Source organism: Rhinolophus ferrumequinum, chromosome 10 (genome assembly GCF_004115265.2).
Source record: "Rhinolophus ferrumequinum isolate MPI-CBG mRhiFer1 chromosome 10, mRhiFer1_v1.p, whole genome shotgun sequence".
NCBI classification, from domain to species: Eukaryota; Metazoa; Chordata; class Mammalia; order Chiroptera; family Rhinolophidae; genus Rhinolophus; species Rhinolophus ferrumequinum.
Genome location: NC_046293.1, coordinates 91,575,693 through 91,589,116, shown reverse-complemented (window position 1 = coordinate 91,589,116; position 13,424 = coordinate 91,575,693).

Sequence of the window (13,424 nt, the reverse complement as noted above, 5' to 3'; positions counted from 1 at the left end):
GTTTCCCCAGAAATAAGATCTATCCAGACAATCAGCTCTAATGCATCTTTTGGAGCAAAAATTAATATAAGACCCGGTCTTATGTTACTATAAGACCGGGTCTTATATAATATAATAAATATAAGACCGGGTCTTATATTAATTTTTGCTCTAAAAGGTGCATAACAGCTGGTTGTCCCAGCTAGGTCTTATTTTCGGGGAAACAGGGTATAATACTTAGTAAATCATGAGTTGCATATCTGTCTTATAATGTTAAGATCCTGAAAATTGAGCACCTTGATTAAGTCAACATAATAAATGATCCATAAAGTATAATGACTATTATTAACTGTATATTTATCACTCTTCCAAACTCCTGTAGCGTATTTAATTACTTCTTCCATCACATTTCTCACTTCTACGTTGGATTCTAGAGATGTGTGAGTGTGTGCGTTTGAACATCCCCACAGAACTGAAACACCTTGAAGGGTGGGGCTGTGGCGTTGTTTTGTGCTCTCCCCATCACAATAGCCAGTCGAGAGCATCAGAGATCCTCAGGGAACATTACTGAACAAATTGGTTTTTCCAGTTCTCTTTGTGAACCAGGAAACACATTATGAACAGGTTCTCAATGTCTTGGGGTAAAAATGATAATGCTAACGCCAGGCACTATGGCGGCATTCAATTGCCTTTCATTATCATTGTGATGCCCTTTGAACCTCATTATCTTTCCCGTCATTGGGGTTAGGGCTGCAGGGAGCCATCACCACACCATAAATGCTAAATATAACATCTTTAGATTCCAGTGAGACAAAAAGAAGGGTAGTTGTTATGAACTGAATTGTGTGCCCCCCCCATTCATATGTTGAAGCCCTAACCTCCAATGTGACTTATTTGGAGATGGGGCCTTTAGGGAGATAATTAAGGTTAAATGAGTTTATGAGAATGTGGCCTTAATCCAATAGGATTGGCATCCTTATAAGAGGAAGAGACACAAGGAACACGCGTGCGCAGAGGAAGGCCATGTGAGCACACGGAGAGAAGGCCGCCGTCTCACTTACAAGCCAGAAGGCAGGTCTCACCAGACACTGACCTGCTGGACTTCAATCTTGGGCTTCCAGCCTCCAGAACTGTGAGAAAATTAATTTCTGCAATATTTTGTTATGGCAGTCGGAGCAGACTAAGACACAGGTCTTAAAGTCTTTGGAATTCAAAAAAATGTTTACTTCTTTTTGTTTTTTAAGTCCTCTGCCTTATAATTATTTGACTTGTGGCAACCCACATCTCGTCGGTAACTTCCCCCACGCCACCTCCATCCAATGTCTTTCTCCCTGAGTAGAAGTTTGGAAAGAAGGAAAGACATACTTTTTTAGTCCCTCTAATGGTTAATTTTATGTGTCAACTTTACCGTGTGATGGGGTGCCCAGGCATTTGGTCAAACATTATTCTGAGTGTGTCTGTGAGGGAGTTTCTGGATGATTTTAACGTTTGAATCAGTAGACTAGGTAAAGCAGATTACCCTCCCCAATGTGGGTGGGCTTCATCCAATCAATTTAAGACTTAAATAGAACAAAAAAGGTTGAGTGAGAGAAAAGGGCCACCTGACTGTTGACCAGGGATAGGTCTTCTTCTGACCGTGGAATGGAACTTACACCATCAGCTCTCCTGGATCTCCAGCTTGCTGAGTCCAGATCTCAGGACTTCTCAGCCTCCAAACTCATGAGTCAATTCCTTCTGATAAATAATTACTTATTATATTTATGTCAAATACATATTAAATATATATCACCAAAAGGTCTGTGTGGGATAGAGTGGCACCACAGGAAAGATAAGGCAGTCTCGTCGTTATTCTCTCTCTGAGACCTTGGTATTCTGTATATAGTTACTTCTTCACTTGTATATTTCCCTCTGGTCAGACACTGAAACAATATATATAAATATATATCATATTTCTCTGGAGAACCCTAACTAATACAGTCCCATTTTTGCAGGTGGAAACACTGAAGTCAAACTCAGGGTCTTCATGAGAAAGCAACCTCCCACAGAGTGTGATTGAGGCATTGTAAAGAAATGACTTCACCTCTACCACATTCCACTTCTACGTATAAGTGTATTTCTTCTTGCATGGATTTTTGGGCTGTGGGTTCACATACTCAAATATAACAATCACAGTGGCAGCCTAAAACGTTGAGCCATTTGAGTAGGAGGTAAAATAATTTCTATCAATTGCCCAGGAGAAGAGTTGTTTTCATGATATTTATACACTTATTATTTATACACTATTTCCTGAACACTGAGCACTTTCTATGTGCCAAACACTGCTAAGGTCTTCTCTCTTTTACTCCTCATAACAAACCTCTGAAATTAAAATGTTTATTATCCCTATTTTACAGATGAAGAATCTGAGTAGAAACATTAGCTTACTCTTGATCACACGACTGGTAAGAGACAAAGCCGAGGTTGGCACTCAAGGAGTCTGACACACAGGCTGAGTTCCAAGGTTTATTCATAACCTGTGAACTGGAACTGAAAGGGCAAGCCTTCTCATTCCCTTAGCTTGGACTTTGAGGGTCCAAATATCTAGGTTGGTGCTCCAGGGGGTGATGTTAAAGATGGAGTTTGCCATGTGGAGAGCAATGGGGGGCCCAGAGGAAGAGACACAGAGAGACCTGTTAAATTCCAGGCACCCATACCACTGGGTGAGCCTGCGAAAGGCAGAGGGCAAACTGTGTTTTGCAGTCCAGTTCTCTCAGTGTAGGTACGCGCCATGTTTATTGAACTTTGGTTATTACCCAGCCTTGAGGACACTCGCATTTAAATATTCCTATTCCAGCCTGTTACTCATATGCTGCAGGGCACTAAGAGAAGAGAAGGGTGGGCAGGTCTGGCCACAGTAATCACAGACGAAGTGGATCCCTTTTGAGGTCTGCATGCTTGTGGCAGTTGTTATCATCAAGAAGCCACTACAGGAAAGGTGAATCTCAGGACAAATCTGGAGCCACAAAATGCATCTGGCCCTTCTCCCAGGCAAGTCTCCTTCCAAAACCAACATTGGAGGGTCTGGGTTGTTCTGTTGCACATTGGAGGAGACAGAATTCTCCCACTGGCCCTGATCCTTCACCTGCTCCCACTCCTCCCAACTGGTTGATGTCAGAAGTGGCACCTTTCAGAGCATCGTTTGCATAGCTTCAGCTTCTGATCTCTGTGAAACTCACCTCCCTTGGGAGGGGACAGCCTAGGCTAACATCAGTCACACAGAACTCAGAAGGATGCCGCACTGAGAATGTGAAGCACTGGGCACTTACAGCTGGGAGGCAAGGGCAGATTAGCAAAGTGCAGAGAGCACTGAGGCTGGGAACAAAGAAAAAACTCATCTCCTTCACAGATTGGCTCAAGCCGATCAGAAGCCAGCACTGAAACCCCCACCCTCACTGCCTCGAAGGCTCCGTTACAGATCAGGTAACTGCCTTCTTCAGCTGCCAGGCCCTAAAAATTCACCAAAAGATCTGAGTGGGATAAAGTGGCACCACAGGAAAGATAAGGCAGTCGGGTCTCTATCTTTTCTCTCTGAGGCCTTGGTATTCGGCAGGTAATTAATTCTTCACTTGTATATTTCCCTCCCATCAGACACTGAAACAATTGGCTGAATTCATTCATATTCTCTCCCTCCCCTACTCTTTCAGTTATTTCACATATTGCTATGGGTATTGCAAAGTGATCCAATCTTTCTGGACCACACCATGGCAGGATGTTCAAAGAGCTAGAAAACTACTGATGCTGTAAATCCACTTCAGAAAACTATCCGAAGAAAATAACCCACAAGGAAAATAATAGTACACTTTATCACAGAATTTTCACGTGATCTGTTTAGAGCTGTTATTAACATTAGCAAAAAGTTGGAAGAGTGAATTGGATAATGTATTGAGAGGAAGGAATATTGTGTAGCTATTAATAAGTGGGTTGAATTGTGGCCCCCAAAAGATATATCCTTTCAGAACCTCACCCTGTCACCTTATTTGGAATAAGAGTCTTTGCAGATGTATTTAAGGGTCTCAAGATGAGATCATCCTGAATTAGGGTGGGTCCTAAAACAAAGACCCTAATAAGAGACAAAAAAGAAGACACAGAAAAGGCCAAGTGAAGGTGGAGGCAGAGATTGGAATTATGCTGCTGCAAGCCAAGGACCACCTAGAGCCACCAGAAGATGGAGCATGCGAGGAAGGATTCTCCCCCAGAGCTTTCAGACAGAGATGCCTTGATCTTGGACTTCTGGCTTCCAGAGCTGTGAGAGAATAAATTTCTGTTGTTTAAGCCATGCAGTTTGTGGTCATTCGTTACAGCAGTCCTAGAAAACAAATACATATTGTAAGGAAATAGATAATGTTGGAAACAGAATAGATGATAATATTAAATGAAAAAAATAAACTACAGAACTCAAAGTAGCAGGCATGTGCTTATAATAAACAAATATGAATGTATATCGAAGAGAAGATATAGGTGATCTTATTTTCATGGGGTATTTTTCTAGTAAGGTTGACTGAAAGCATTTCCTGTTTTACAAATACCAAGGGTACCAAAAAAATGTATACACATTTTAAGAGATGTTATCTATGTATTACTTTTCGAAGTTGAATTACAGTAGCAATGTGTATAACATTTGCTCAAAGGATGGCGTTAATCAGATGAATGCTAGTGTCACCATGTGACAGGCAGGACAAAGAAAATGGCAGAAGCACGGTTAACGTTCAAAGAGCGTAAGATAAGTTTGAAGCGGTATTTGAAATTCGATGAACGTTGTGGAAGTACGACAATGGAGGAGTGAGTATACAACAGAACCTCCAACACACTCAACAACTGCACACATTTGTGATAAGTCTGAGACACATGGCACTGTGTGATGTGCACAAGGGAAGATCCGGAGGCCTTGCACAGCAACAAGCCCTGCTTCTTCTGCTGTGGTGTTGGAACAGTTAACACGCTCACCACAGAAGTCTACCAAACAATGTTCACCGTAATCAGACATGTCTGGATGCTGATGGTAACCACTTTGAACACCTCTTGCTAACTGCAGTAGTTAAACATGACTTCCATTCATCTTTTGTTACCGGTATATATTGAGCATTACAATATTAATAGTTTTTTTCCTTTCTTAAATTGTATATACAGATCAAAATGGAGGCGTGAGGTGAGCCTCTGTAAAGCTCCCCTGGAATTTACAACTAATCGAACAACAATAACTCCACAAAAGACTCCCTGCACAGCAGACAGGCAAGACGAAGAGGCCCACTTCTGAATTCACCGAAAGGTGGGCGAATTGCGCGCACTGGGGAGGAGGGAAGGGAGAAGTGCTGAGACGGAGCCCCGCGGGCAGGAGTAGGACGCAGACCTGGCTCAGTGCTCCGAGCTCGCTGCATCCCAAAACTAGCGCAGCTGCGGGAGAGGGAAGAACTGGGACTGCTGGGGCTCCCTTTATGGCCCACAGGGCTGAGGGGACAGCATTTAACATGGCTGAACCCAACGCTCACAGCAGAGACCTCGGAGAAAAGACTGAGGGAAGAAGGCTGAAAACGGTGGTTTAAGCCCTCGCTGCCGAGCAGAGAACGGAAGCCTTAGGCACTGAGACTAGCCGCCCCCTCCCTACCCTCCCAGAGCTCACCCCGCCCCCACCTGCCCAGTGCTAGAAGCGGAACAGTAGCAGTGTCAGATCAAAAGAACAGAATATTTGCTGTTCTGAGAAATGTGGACCACAGACACAGATTCGCAGCGCAACTAGTTCCGGCAAAGGGGAGGGAGCTGTGGAAGCAGGACCGGCTGTGGTGGTGTTCGCCGCCATTGCTCTGAGCCACCTCTCACAACCCACACCGCCCCTGTCCCCACCTATCTGGTCGGATCCCTGCAGGAGTAAACAAAACTGCTGAAACACAGGGTCTCTGAATCTGGTGCAGGAAAAGCTTTGGAACTTCAAAAGGTCTCTGTATACCCATATGGATACTGTGCCATGTGACCCAAGCGAACTATTAACAGAGGAGAAGCCCGTCTCCCAGGGAATCGCCCCATTGTGTGAGAAGCTGGAATAGTGCAGCGAAAACATAGCTCTACCGTGTGAGAGAAGAAAAAGGCTGCAGTCGGAGAGAAAATAAAACATTCTACCAACAAGTACTAGAAAACAAAAGAAAGACCTCTTCCTATCAACCTGTTGCAGAAGCCACTCCTGTAGATGTCTAGGAAGAGAAATAATAAATTAGCAATTGCCATGAATAACCAAGGCAACAAGACAGCTCAGAAAGAAAGTAAAATGCCTCCAGAAAACGAACTTAAGATAGGGAAATATGTGACTTAAACGACAGAGAATTCAAGATTGCAGTTCTGAAAAAAACTCAACGAGATGCAAGAAAACACAGAAAGGCAGTTTAATGAACTCAGAAACACAATCAAAGAACAACATGAGCATTTTACGAAAGAGACTGAAATTTTAAAAAGAACCAAATAGAATTTCTGGAGATTAAGAACTCAATAGAAAAAAATTAAGAATGAAATAACCAGCTTAAGTATTAGAGTTGACCAGATGGAGGAAAGAATCAGTGACATTGAAGACAGAAACCTGGAAATTACACAGATGGAAGAAGAAAGAGACTTGAGACTTAAAAGAAATGAAAGAACTCTACAAGAACTTTCTGACTCCATCAGAAAGAGCAATATAAGCATAATGGGCATTAAAGAAGGAGAAGAAAGAGAGAACGGAACAGAGAACATGTTCAAACGAATTGTTGATGAGAACTTCCCAAACTTGTGGACAGAACTGGATCCTCGAATACAAGAAGCAAAAAGAACACCTAATTACCTCAATCCCAACAGGCCTTCTCCAAGGCACATTGTATTGAAGCTGTCTAAAATCAATTCTTTCTAAAGAAAGAATCCTCAAAGCAGCCAGGGAAAAGAAGACGGTAACCTACAAAGGAAAGCCCATTAGATTATCCTCAGATTTCTCAGCAGAAACTCTATAAGCCAGGAGGGAGTGGAACCAAATGTTCAAACTATTGAAAGAGAGAAATTATGAGCCAAGAATAATATATCCAGCAAAGATATCCTTTAGATATGAAGGAGGAATAAAGACCTTTCCAGACATACAGAAGCTGAGGGAATTTTCTAATACATGACCTGCACTACAAGAAATACTAAAGGAGGCTATTCGACCACATTCAACAGGGACAATTTGTGGCAACCAAAACATAAAAAGGGGAAGAGTAAAGGCCTGAACTGGAACATGGGAATGGAGAAAGTAAGTGTGCTAAAGAAAATGGAATACTCTAAATATCAAACTTTCTTTTACTTAAACTTAAGGGTAACCACTCAAGAAAAATCCAGAACTGAAATACATATTGTAATAAAAGAAGAAACAGAGGGAAACATCATAGAATACCACCATACAGAAATAATAGACAACAACAAAAAGGCAAAGAAACAATGGAGACACAGCCGTACCAGAAAACTAAAGATAGAATAACAGGAAATCCTCACATATCAATAATCACCTTCAATGTAAATGGACTGACCTCACCAATAAAAAGGCACAGAGTAGCAGATTGGATCAAAAAACTAAACCCAACCATATACTGTCTCCAAGAGACACATCTCAACTACAAGGACAAAGTGAAAGGGTGGAAATTGACACTCCAAGCAAATGGTACCCAGAGAAAATCAGGTGTAGACATAATGATATCAGATGAAACAGACTTCAGGGTGAAAAAGATAACAAGAGACAAAGATGGACATTTCATAATGGTAAAGGGGACTATACAACAAGAAGACATAACAGTCATCAATATTTATGCCCCCAGTCAGGGAGCACCGAAATATACCAAGCAACTACTAACAAAACTAAAGGGAGAAATTGACCAAAACACAATTATACTAGGGGACCTAAATACATCACTGACAGCTATAGACAGATCATCCAAACAGAAAATAAATAACGAAATAGCAGCCCTAAATGACACATTAGATGAAATGGATATAATTGACATATATAGAGCACTTCATCCTAAAACATCAGACTATACATTCTTTTCTGGTATGCATGGAACATTCTTAAGGATAGACCATATATTGGGACATAAAATCAGCCTCAGCAAATAAAAGAAGATTGAAATCATACCAAGCATATTCTCTGATCACAAGGCTTTGAAATTGGATATCAGCTGCAAAAAGAAAGCAGGAAAAAACACAAATATATGGAGATTAAACAACATACTTTTAAAGAAAGACTGTGTCAAAGAAGAAATTAGAGGAGAGATCAAAAGATACATAGAAACAAATGACAATGAAAAGACATCCTACCAAATTTTTGGGATGCAGCGAAAGCAGTTTTAAGAGGGAAATTTATGTCATTATAGGACTATCTCAAGAAACAAGAAAAATCCCAAATAAATAACCTTATGTTACACCTTGAAGAACTAGAAAAAGAAGAATAAGTGAAACCCAAGGTCAGGAGAAGAAAGGAAATAATAAAAATCAGAGCAGAACTAAATGAAATAGAGAACAAAACGACAATAGAAAAAATTAATGTGACAAAGACCTGGTTCTTTGAAAAGATTAACAAAATTGACAAACCCTTGGCTTGACTCACTAAGATAAAAAGAGAGAAAACACTAATTAACAAAATCAGAAATGAAAAAGGGGAAGTTATCACGGACACCACAGAAATACAAAGGATCATCCAAGAACACTATGAAGGACTATATGCCACCAAATTCAATAACCTAGAAGAAATGGACAAGTTCTTAGAAACATATAGCCTTCCAAGCCTGAACCATGAAGAACTGGAAAATCTAAACAGACCGATCACCGGTAACGAAATTGAATCAGTCATCCAAAACCTTCCTAAAAGCAAAAGTCCGGGACCAGATGGCTTCACTAGTGAATTCTACCAAACCTTCAAAGAGGATGTAATGCCAATCCTGCCAAACTCTTCCAAAAAATTGAAGAAGAGACAGTACTCCCTAACTCATTTTATGAGGCCAACATTACCCTGATACCAAAACCTGGTAAGGACAACACAAAAAAAAGAAAACTACAGACCAATATCTCTGATGAATACAGATGCAAAAATTCTAAACAAAATTCTAGCAAATCGAACACAACAATGCATTAAAAAGATCATTCGTCACAACCAAGTGGGGTTCATCCCCAGGGTACAAGGATGGTTCAACATCCGCTAATCCATCAATGTGATACATCACGTAAACAAAATAAAGGACAAAAGTCATATGATTATATCAATTGAGGCAGAAAAAGCATTTGACAAGATACAACATCCATTTATGATTAAAACACTTAATAAAATAGGTATAGAAGGGAAATACCTTAACATAATAAAGGCCATATATAACAAGCCCTCAGCTAATCTCATAATTAATGGTGAAAAACTGAAGCCCTTTGCTCTATGTTCAGGAACATGACAGGGCTGTCCCCGATCACCTCTGCTTTTCCACATAGTGTTGGAAGTCCTTGCCAGAGCAATCAGGCAAGAGAAAGAAATAAAAGGCATTCAAATTGGGAATGGAGAAGTTAAATTATCACTCTTTGCAGATGACATGATGCTATATATAGAAAACCCTAAAGATTCCACCAAAAAGCTATTAGAAACAATCAACGAATACATTAAAGTTGATGGCTACAAAATCAACGTACAAAAGTCCATTGCATTCCTATATACTAACAATGAAACCTCAGAAAAAGAAATACAAAAAATAATCCTTTTTGCAATTACAGCAAAAAGAATAAAATACCTAGGAATAAACTTAACCAAGGATGTGAAGGACCTATATGCTGAAAACTAGAAGACATTTTTGAAAGAAATTGAAGATGACACAAAGAAATGGAAAGACATTCTATGCTCATGGATTGGAAGAATCAGCATAGTTAAAATGGCCATATTACCCCAAGCAATATACAGATTTAATGCAATCCCCATCAAAATCCCAATGGCATTTTTTAAAGAAATAGAACAAAAAATCATCAGATTTGTTTGGAACCACAAAAGATCCCGAATAGCCAAAGCAATTTTAAGAAAAAAGAACAATACTGGAGGTATCACACTCCCTGACTTTAGCTTGTACTACAGGATAACAATAATCAAAACAGCATGGTATTGGCAGAAAAACAGACACATAGACCAATGGAATAGAATTGAGAACCCAGAAATAAAACCACATAAATATGGACAGATAATTTTTGACAAAGAAGCTAAAAACATACAATGGAGGAAAGACAGCCTCTTCAATAAATGGTGCTGGGATAATTGGAAAGCCACATGCAAAAGAATGAAACTGGACTGCTATCTGTCACCTTGTACCAAAATTAATTCAAAATGGATCAAAGCATAAGACCTGACACAATAAACTGCAAAGAAGAAAACATAGGTACTAAACTTATGGACCTTGGGTTCAAAGAGCATTTTATGAATTTGACTCCAAAGGCAATGGAAGTAAAAGCTAAAATAAACGAATGGGACTATATGAAACTTAAAAGCTTCTGCACAGCAAAAGAAACCATCGATAAAATAAAGAGGCAACCAACTGAATGGGAGATTTTTGCAAACAGTGCCTCCGATAAGGGGATAATATCCAAAATATACAAGGAACTCAACAACAAAAAAAGCAAACAACCCAATTGAAAAACGGGCAGAGGACCTGAAGAGACATTTCTCCAAAGAGGACATACAAATGGCAAATAGACATATGAAAAAATGCTCAACATCACTAATCATCAGAGAAATGCAAATAAAAACCACAATGAGATATCACCTCAGCCCAGTCAGAATGGCTATCATCAACAAGACAAATAGTAACAAGTGCTGGAGAGGCTGTGGAGAAAAAGGAACCCTCATACACTGTTGGTGGGAATGCAGACTGGTGCAGCCCTTATGGAAGGCAGTGTGGAGGTTCCTCAAAAATTTACGAATAGAATTACCATATGACCCAGCAATCCCTCTCCTGGGTATCTACCCAAAAAATCTGAAAACATCTATCCATAAAGACACGTGTGCTCCAATGTTCATTGCAGCTTTGTTTACGGTGGCCATGACATGGAAACAACCAAAATGTCCTTCGATAGACGAATGGATAAAGAAGTTGTGGTATATATACACAATGGAATACTATTCGGCGGTAAGAAAAGATGATATAGGAACATTTGTGACAACATGGATGGATCTTGAGATTATAATGCTAAGCGAAATAAGTCAGACAGAAAAAGCAGAGAACCGTATGATTTCACTGATATGTGGTATATAAACCAAAAACAACAAAAGAACAAGACAAACAAATGAGAAACAAAAACTCAGACACAGACAATAATTTAGTGCTTACCAGAGGGTAATGGGGGTGAGGGGTGGGAGATGAGGGTAAGGGGGATCAAATATATGGTGATGGAGAACTGACTCTGGGTGGTGAACACACAATGGGATTTATAGATGATGTAATACAGAATTGTACACCTGAAATCTATGTAATTTTACTAACAATTGTCACCCCAATAAATTAAAAAAAAATTGTATATACAATTTTGGGGCACCCTCTGTATAATAAGTGGACTGTTAAATGAACCTGAAAATAAAATCCAGCCATCCATGTGGCAGCAGAGCCGGCTAGGATCCCAGCTACTTCTCACTCTGGTCAGTTTGATTTTTTGGCTTTTGACCCCAGCAATATTGTCTCACAAATTCATTTTTAAAATTTCAGTAGCCACCAAAAACTTACCCACCTGTCCTTGCGCCCCTGTCATGGGCTCCTGCCTATCTTTCAGAGCAGATTCACCCCTCTTGGTCCACGCATCCCCAGCCTTTGTCTATAGCCAAACAAAACACTCTCTCACAAACTCTATTACCTCCCCACTTACCAGCCCCCCACCCTGCTCTTCCCACAAGCCCTAAGTAAAGGTAAGGCAGACAGCATGTTACTTTTTAGCCTAGTACCTTATTATTTTAAACAGCCCAGAGAAAGTGTTAATTTGAAGTTGCCTATATGGAAATCCAATATCTATTTAACCTTTCTACTTCATGCATCTACTTCAAATGTTTCTAACCAATTTTAATAAAAAGACTTAACCATCCTATTTTATAATAGTAAATATTACGTGGTGTTTTCAATATCCCATTCCATGAGTGATTTTCACAAAGTTATAGAGCAATTTAGTAGTAGAGCTAGAACCCAAGCCAACCCAGTCCTATTTCTGAAAGTCCACATTATAATAACATATTTTCCTTTATCTTCCTCAAAATTAATGCTTCTTTTAAAAATAAAAAAGCAAGGAATAAAACTGGGTGTGTGATGTATTACAATTGTGTAACAAAAGAAGAAAATAAGATCTCTATTCACATTATATATATATATATATATATATATATATATATATATATATATATATATATATATATCTACAAAGGAACTCTAGAAGAAGAAATAAGAAATGAACAACAGTGACTCTCTGGGGGGAGGGAGGACAGTAATGAGAGGCTCTTTACACTAGGACTATTCATGCTTTTTTAAAAACGATGAAGTGTACTGCATACTCAGAAAATTAAACGTGCTCTTAAATAAACATAAGAAAGGTTTAATGCTTAGTAATTGGAGTTGTCTGCAAGGCCTAGTTCCTGTGCTGAGAACCAGGAATCAGGGAGATTCCCTTCTCTGCAGGAATATGTGACACTCCTGACTCTTCCTTCCCACAGCTCACACTTAAGCAACAGCAACAAAAAATGCTAACTGACCTGCTCACTGCCAGGCACTCGTTAAGTGTGTGCACATGTTTGCACCATTTGAGCCTGACACAAACCTATGAAGTAAGACAATCATTATCCTCATTTTACAGATAAAGAAACTAAGGTAAAGGAAAGATAATTTGCCCAAGGTCAAAGCTGGGGAGCCAAGATATCAAGCCAGGCATTATGGTCCCAGGGTACACACTCTCACATACACCGTAAAATTACTCCATTGGGTTTAGACCTTGTTTCTCAAAAAACGCCTCATAAAACTTCATGTTTCCTGGGAGGATTAACAGGGTATGTCCTTTAGCTATTGTCTTTAACTCCTCTGAAACAGCTGATTGTCACCTAGGAGACCATGAAATCCACGAACGGCACAGAACAGTAATTAGTCCTAAGATGCTCAGAATGTTCCAGAGCAGCGGGCATCTGCTGGGAGGAGGCTGCCATCCACTGTCAGAGCCCAAACGCTCAGGGAGACTTGGACTAGCTGGGCTGACTCTTGTAGGATACAGGCAAATTTTACTAGCTCTCCAGCTTGGTAACAGAAAGGGTGAGAAAAGCTCGGAGACAACCCTTTGGAGGGGATCACAAACACAGAGGCTTCCTTTCACAGAAAGCAGCCCTTCCTTGGGATCTGGCCGAGGGGGCGGGTAGCCAGGAGCCTGGCTGTTCTGTGGGA